We start from the raw sequence: 7,419 nt of genomic DNA, 5'->3' as shown, positions 1-7,419 counted from the left end.
GTCCTGGGTTTGATTTCTCTACACTTCCTCACACTAGGAAAAAAGCGAGAGGGAAAAGCCATCCTTGGGGTGTAGATGATCAGAAAGGCCATGGCAGATCACTGTCAGGCCTCGGAGATGAGTGCCTGGATTTCTGCCCCCACTTTTCTGTAGTTTTTAAATCTTACCATCAAGGGGGAAAAAAGAAAGAAAAGACTCACCCAAAATTCGGCTCTGTGGGGCAGCCCTGTTTTCACACCATTCTGCTTCTGTGTTAACTTACATGTCACGTGACAAAACACCTGCCAGAAACAATGTTGGGAAGAGAGTATTGCTGCTGTAGCTGCTGCTTCTCCAACTCCGGGGATTGAACCGGGAGCCTCTCCTGCTAGCCAGGCAAGTCTCTTCTGCAGAGCTACATCCGCAGCCTCCGACATCATCACTGTTCTTTTGAGCCACGGTCTCCCACCAAGTAGCCCAGGCTAGTCTGAACTTGCAGTCTTCTTGCCTCAGTCTCCCAAATGGCTGGAATTTCTGGCATGGCGGAAGGGTTTATTTTGGCTCCTGGTTTGAGAGAGTGCAGTTCAGCATGGCTGGGAAGGCAGGGGTGGGGGGAGCAGAGGCAACAGGAGCGTGAAGAAAAGGGTTACATTGTGTCAGCAGTCAGGGAGCAGAGCCTGCTCTGGCCCAGCTCAGAGCCAAGTTATAAAGCTCCACTCCCACCCCCAGTGACTTACTTGTCTGTCAGACTCTTCCTCCTGGTTTCCTCACAGTCCCCAAAGAGTGCCGCCATCTGGGGGACAAGTGTTCAAACACCTGAGGCTGTCCGGGACATCACATTCTCACCGAAGTGGTTTTCTGAACTTTGTCATTTCTCTTCCCACCTGCCATGGTAGCATCAGAAGCTTTGGGACACAGCCTGGTTGGTTCCCAGCTCTCTTGTTTATAATGACCACAACACTGACATTTGTTTTGCATTGTCTCTGAAACCTGACTCCCACCAGCTTCCTCCAACCTCCCCTGCGTCAGTGCTTATATATTGTTGACTTACAGGGACTGGAGAGAGGGCTGGTGGTTAGAATTACTTCCTGCTCTTTGCAGAAGACCCAAGGCTGGCAGTGCACAACTGCCTGTAACACCAGATCCAGGCAGGAGGTCTGGCACCTTTTGTTGGCCTCTGAAGGCAAGGGCTTGCAAGTGTGTGCACACCCACCCAAACACAAAAACACACGCGTACATATACAAACATAAAAGATGTTTAGTCACATGTATACATACACAAAAATTTAAGATACTGTTAGCCTGTAAATAAAAAGTTGGGATTTATCCAGTGCTGTCATGCCTGGACAGAAGGCTGTGGAAGGTATGTGTGAGCTTTATGCTTAGAGGGTAAGGCAAAATCGCACAGTGGCTGGGCGCCACTTAAACAGGAGCACACCCCTATGCTCCTGAAGCCATGGGTGATTTCACAAGATGTGTGAAATGAAAGGAAGCTCTTTTTCCCAAATAGAGGAGCAATCTGCTGGGAAAGGTGAATTCAGATTTTCACAATAGAGAATGAGCTAAAAATCACCTCCTGCTTCACCCCACTCCCTTTTGGCCGCATGACATTTCCATCCTTCAAGGCACACACCTAGCATAGCAGGTCTCCAGTCTCATCATTTTAACTGTGTCCCGTTCTCCAGTACACATGAAATACCATTTTCAGATAATCACTTTTCACATACACCTCCTTTAGAGAACATGTTTCAGAGACGGATGGATGAGCACAGCTAAGAAGCACAGAACTATGGGCACATCTGTCCTCCAAACATCACCAGGTAAAGCCCTTCTTTAGTACCACCAGGTTCCTCAGAGCCGCCCTCACATCCTTGTTCCTCAGGCTGTAGATGATGGGGTTCAGCATGGGGGTCAGCACCCCATAGAAGAGGGAGATGAGCTTGTCTGCAAGGTCTTGCTTGTCTGCTCCTAGTGGATCCTTGGACTTGGGCTTCCCGTACATGAAGAGGATGGTGCCATAGAAGACGATCACCACAGTGAGGTGGGCAGAGCATGTGGAGAAGGCCTTCCTCCTCCCCTCAGCAGAGGGGATCCTCAGGATGGTGGTGAGTATGAAGACGTAGGAGACAAAAATGAAGAGGACTGGGACCCCCCAGGAAGATCACATTGGTCACCCCCATGCTGATGACATTCATGGAGATGTCAGCACAGGCCAGTTTCAGGACCGCCAGGATCTCACAGGTGAAGTGATTGATGACATTGTCCCCACAGAAGGGAAGCAGCATTGCAAGAGATGTTTGAACCATAGAGGCGGCAATCCCACCTGCCCAGGAGCTGGCAGCCATGGGCACGTAGGCAGCCCTGCTCATGACCACTGGGTACCTGAGGGGGTTGCAGATGGCCACATAACGATCAAATGCCATCATACTCAGGAGCACACACTCTGTGGCCCCCATGGCAAAGGAGAGAAACATCTGCACCGCACACCCTGAGAAGGAGATGGTCTTCCTGGGGGTCAGGAAGCTGTCGAGAATGAGGGGGACTGAGGATGTGGTGTAGCAGATGTCCAGGAAGGAGAGGTTCCCCAGGAAGAAGTACATGGGCGTGTGCAGGTGGGCGTCAAGGATGGTGACCAGGATGAGGACCCCGTTACCCAGCAGGATCACCAGGTACATCAGCAGGATGAGGACGAAGAAGGTTTTCTCCAGCTTTGGGTGGGCAGAGAGGCCCAGGAGAATGAAGCCGCTCACAGGGGAGGTCTGGTTGTTACCTTCCATTCTGTGTGTTCTGTCAATTGAAGAGAATACTAAAGTCCAAGCCCAATGTTCTTTGCTATACATTGGGCCAGGGCATCAGGTCTGCAGCCCCAGTTCTGCCGAGTTGATTAAAAGACAGTTCTGAAAGCCCACAGAAGTATTTCTTTACAAAACAACAACAAAATCTTTATCAAAAATTGGGGTTAAAGACAATAAAGTCACAAATCTGGTAATTTAATGCATTTGATCAATAAAACGACACACGATGCACTCCTTTTATTCATGTTGTTTCCTGTATGGCAATTCACCAGAGATTATACTCAGAGAAGGGACCATGTGTCATGATTCCCCTACTTTGTGCCTGATGTTAGAGACTTGTTTCCTTAAAACGTCTCTCTCTTTCTCTGTCTCTCTCCTCCTCCCTTCCTCCCCTCGCCCCCTTCCCTCCCTCCCTCCTTTCCCTTCTGCCTGTGTGTTTTTTGTTTGTCTCTTTGACTTCTTTTGGTAGGTCTCATTCTCTCTGAGGCTAACCTGGGCTGGTCTCAAACTCATGGCAGTCCTCCTACCTCAGGCTCCTGGGTGCTGGGATTACAGGTGTGAGTCACCACACCTGCCAAAGCCATTGCTTTGGTCCAGCACCTTCTCAGAAAAAACACATTCTCTTACTTTCCAGATTCCTTGCAAAGCCAACCTCAGGGCTTTCAGCTTACTAATTCACTTATCCATTCATCCATCCTCCATTAATCCATCCAATATATCTGAATATTCAACCACAAAAATACTTGTTGATCAACCAATCTGTGGGTGTAACAGTTGCTAAGAGAATTATAAATGACCCACACCCTAGGCTTAGGTGGACTTGCTGCCTAGTAGAGTGGGGAGGTTCAGGGCACATTGAAGGGAACAGAGCTCATAGAAGCTCTAGGAGATACAGAATTCTATTGAGTCTTAAGTAAGAGATATAACAAAGGGGAGTATTTTCCTAAGTGACTTTATACTCTAGAAATTCTGATATGTGTCTAATAGTTTGAATCTGACATTTCTTGAAGATAAACTGGGGATGGCCTCAGAGAAATCCATAATGGTTCACAGTTTCTGGGAACCTACTTTTAGGCGTGTGTGTGTGTGTGTGTGTGTGTGTGTGTGTGTGTGTGTGTGTGCGCGCGCGCGCGCGTATATGATGTCACTCTGCTAGGTTTCCTTCCTTCTGGGTGGGCATCCACATCCACACAGGTGTCATTAGGCATGACAGTCCTGGAGACTTTTGACTCAGCCTGTCACCCAGACTTCTGCTCCAACACTGACTGTGCTCCTCAGGAATCTAGCTCACCTTCTCTCCCATTCTCATTCCTTCCCCGAACAACAGTGGTACACTGCCTTTCAGTTATGGCTTGATGTCTCCTGGTGTGGGAGAGCTCACTACTTTCCCAGACAGCTTGTTCTGTGTTTGTAGAGCTCTGGAACAGAAGATGATTCTCTGTATGGGAGCAGCCAGCATCCTTCTGGGGTTCTCTTGCTCATATGATGGTGTCTATCTCCTCCTCAAACTACCTGAGTCTGTGGAAGGTCATTGTGAGAGGGGACCATCTCGGTTATGGGACACTCTTTCAAGTCAGGTGAACTCATGAGCTCAAACTGACGGACCTTGTAAGTCTCTTGACATTCATATTTTTCAGACTCAGGGAGGGGTTCAGTCTGGTCCCCAGTCTTGGTGATGCAACTAAAACAGATTCATTTATTTCCTTCTCAAGCTCAGTCACTGTAGAAAGTCAAGTCAGACACTAGAAATGCCAATATGCTAGCGAAAGGCTGAGGTTGGCTTTTACAAGAATCCTTACTACCTTAATTAGAAAACTGTTGAGAAGAGGTGCCTGCGGCTGAGGAAGGGGACCCAGGCCAGAAATAGTAGCAGCGTCTTAAGGGGCCCAGGCTGAGGTCTCACTTCTGATTTGAAGAAAAACTCAGTTTGTCCTTCCCACTTGGTCTCTGTTCTATTTCAGGCAGTCTCCTGACGAGTACCGCTACACCGGGATGCTGACTTGAAACCAGTGCCATATGTGGTACTCCTGCACTCCCTCGAGTCATTAAAAGTTCAGAAATGGAACGCCACAGTTGGGAAACTTCTTAATCCTTTGGGACAATGTCCCCAAGATCCAATTACACCTCCCTTCCGCTGTTCCTGCTGTAAACTCCCTCTCTTGCTGAGCGACCTCAAGGTAGACATGCCCATTCCTTGCTTGAATTTCTGCAAACTTCAGTTTGGCTAAATGTCTTTGAGAAGAAGTTAGGAAGGCAATCTCCAGGGCAGCTCTGGCCTGGGGAGGAGTTAGGGTTCAGTGTCTTGGTTAGGTGTGACCTAGGAGGGGGGGCACACCAGGCCTGTGACAGCTGTGTGGCATCACCAGATCTGGACCTAAGTGGACCTCACAGGGCCAACAGGAAGATAGGGACTGCCTGGTGACCTCCGTGTGTCATGGGCAGAGAGTAAGAGACAGAGAGGAAGGGACTCATGAAGCCTGCATTGGAGCCCAGGTCATTTCCAAGCAAGTGTCCTGAGAGGTATTGTGATGGGTGGGTCTAGACCTAGCAGGGCACATGTTCTATGAAGTCACTTTAGAGACCAAGAAGTGGTCACTGCACTGTCTGCACAGTCCACACTTAATGTGGGGACCAGGAGTTGAACCAGACCATCTGCACGCATCTCACAGAGAGGCCAGAGGGCAGTGGTACAGGGAAGACTTCATCATGAAGGAGGCGGTGGAGTAGGAATTATGTGAGGGTAGACTAGGCTGTGCTTCTGAAATATTGAGAACAGACACAGTAAACCAAAGCAATGAGCGTTCACTAGGTTCCATGTCATTACTGAGTAGTATTCCATTGTGTGGACTTCCCAGGTCCATTTGCCCGTTCTCCTCGCTGACAGCCAGCCAGGCCATTTCCATTTTGAGTCATTATGAATAAAGCTATTCCCTGACTGTCAAAGACAAGTGTTTTGTATCCATTTCTTTTTTTTCTCTCGGCTAAATACCTGAGGATGGGGTTGCAGGATCACACCATAGAGATATACTTAGTTTTTATAAGAAATTGGCAAGTCCTTTGCAAAGGCGATGTGCTGTGCAGATTCTAATCGTATGCACCTCAGCCTTGCCAACGTTTAATGTCATCAGTCGTCTAAGTATAAGCTACCCTGGCAGGTGTAGTGGTAACTCACCAAGGCTTTAATTTGCATTTCTGGGCCATGGGATATTGAACACTTTTTTTTTTTTTTAAATTTGGTAACTGGTCACTCTTATATCTTCCTTTGGAGATTACCCACTCAGAACTTTAATGTTCATTTACGCTCGTTCCCATTGCTAAAACCCCACATGCTGCTCCTTATAAATTCTGCAGTCTGCACTTCTTCAGGGTGTAAGCTGCCCGTGTCCTGCTGGTTTGCAACTTGCGTTTCTTTTGAGCTGGGGTCTTGCTGTGTCATCCAGGCTGGTCTCGAACCCTTGATTCTCCTGTCTCAGTGTTACACCATGTAGGGTGTGCACTCATTTTCCCAGTTGTGTCCTCTGCTGAACAGATGTCTTATATTTCTGTGTTTTGAAAGAGCTTTGCAGCTTTAGTTTTGGTTTAGATCTGTGATCCACACTGAATTAACTCCTGTGTCTGGCGTGAGTTAGGAAGTGAAGACCATTTCCCCCCGTATGGATAGCTGGGCATCTCAGCAATATTTATTTATTATTTTTACTTAGCAATTAAAAATTTTTTTTAAAAAAATTAGGGTACAAGCTAGGTATGGTGGCTCACATCTTTTTCCAGCACTCAGAAGGAAGAGGCAGAAGGATCTCTGTGAGATCAAAGCCAGCCTGATCTGATCTACATAGTGAATTCGGCGAGTCAGGGCTACATAGTGAGACCTTGTCTCAAAAAAAACAAAACAAAACAAAAAAAAAAAAAAAACAAAAACAAAAACAAAAAACCCCCAAACATACCATGTGTTAGATATTGTTACAGCATTTCCATCCACAAAAACAAAAATGTATGTATTGTGGAGACCCCTCGCCATCTTCCTTACCCCACCTTTTAACCTCCTCTAGTCTACTCCTCTTTCACATCCCATGTGTCCTTTGCCCAGCCTTCACCCTTCCTCATAACCTACTTTACTGACTTTTTCCTCTAGCAGTTTCAGAGTTTCAAGTCTTATGGTATAGTCTTTCCTCTGTCTGGCACTGATTCTGTGCAGGGAGAGGAGTAAGGATCTGTTTCAGTCTTCTCCCTGTAGAGATCCAGGTTTCTCAGCACCACTTGTTGAAGATGCTGTCTTTTTTCCAATGTGTGATTTTGGCACCTTTGTTAAAAAATTAGGTGGCTATAGCTGTGGCTGTATGTGCTTATATATATATATATGGACTTTGATGCTAGTCCATTGTCTGGGTGTCTGTTTTGTGCCAGTACTCTGCTGTTTTCATTATTATGTATCTGTAGTATCAGGTTTGATGACATATTCTCTTTGCTCAGGATTGCTTTGGCCATGAGCGGGGGCGGGGGGGGAGGGGGCGTATGCACTTTCATATGAATGTGTCTTGGGTAGTTTTATGTCAACTAGATACAAGCTAGAGTTGTCTGAAAGGCGGGAACCTTAATTGAGAAGACAACTCCGTAAGACCAGGCTGTAGGCAAGCTTGTGGGGCATTTT

General features: G+C 47.2%; 1 pseudogene; it reads right to left on the bottom strand.

Moving 5' to 3' along the window:
• Positions 1-1,792: 1,792 nt before the first annotated feature.
• On the bottom strand, positions 1,793-2,756 carry LOC127225774 (olfactory receptor 13C7-like; annotated as a pseudogene).
• Positions 2,757-7,419: the final 4,663 nt, after the last annotated feature.

This window comes from Phodopus roborovskii, unplaced genomic scaffold (assembly GCF_943737965.1).
Source record: "Phodopus roborovskii unplaced genomic scaffold, PHOROB, whole genome shotgun sequence".
Taxonomy (NCBI): Eukaryota; Metazoa; Chordata; class Mammalia; order Rodentia; family Cricetidae; genus Phodopus; species Phodopus roborovskii.
Note: the sequence above shows the minus strand (reverse complement) of the source record. Positions and strands in the feature narration are given on the sequence as shown.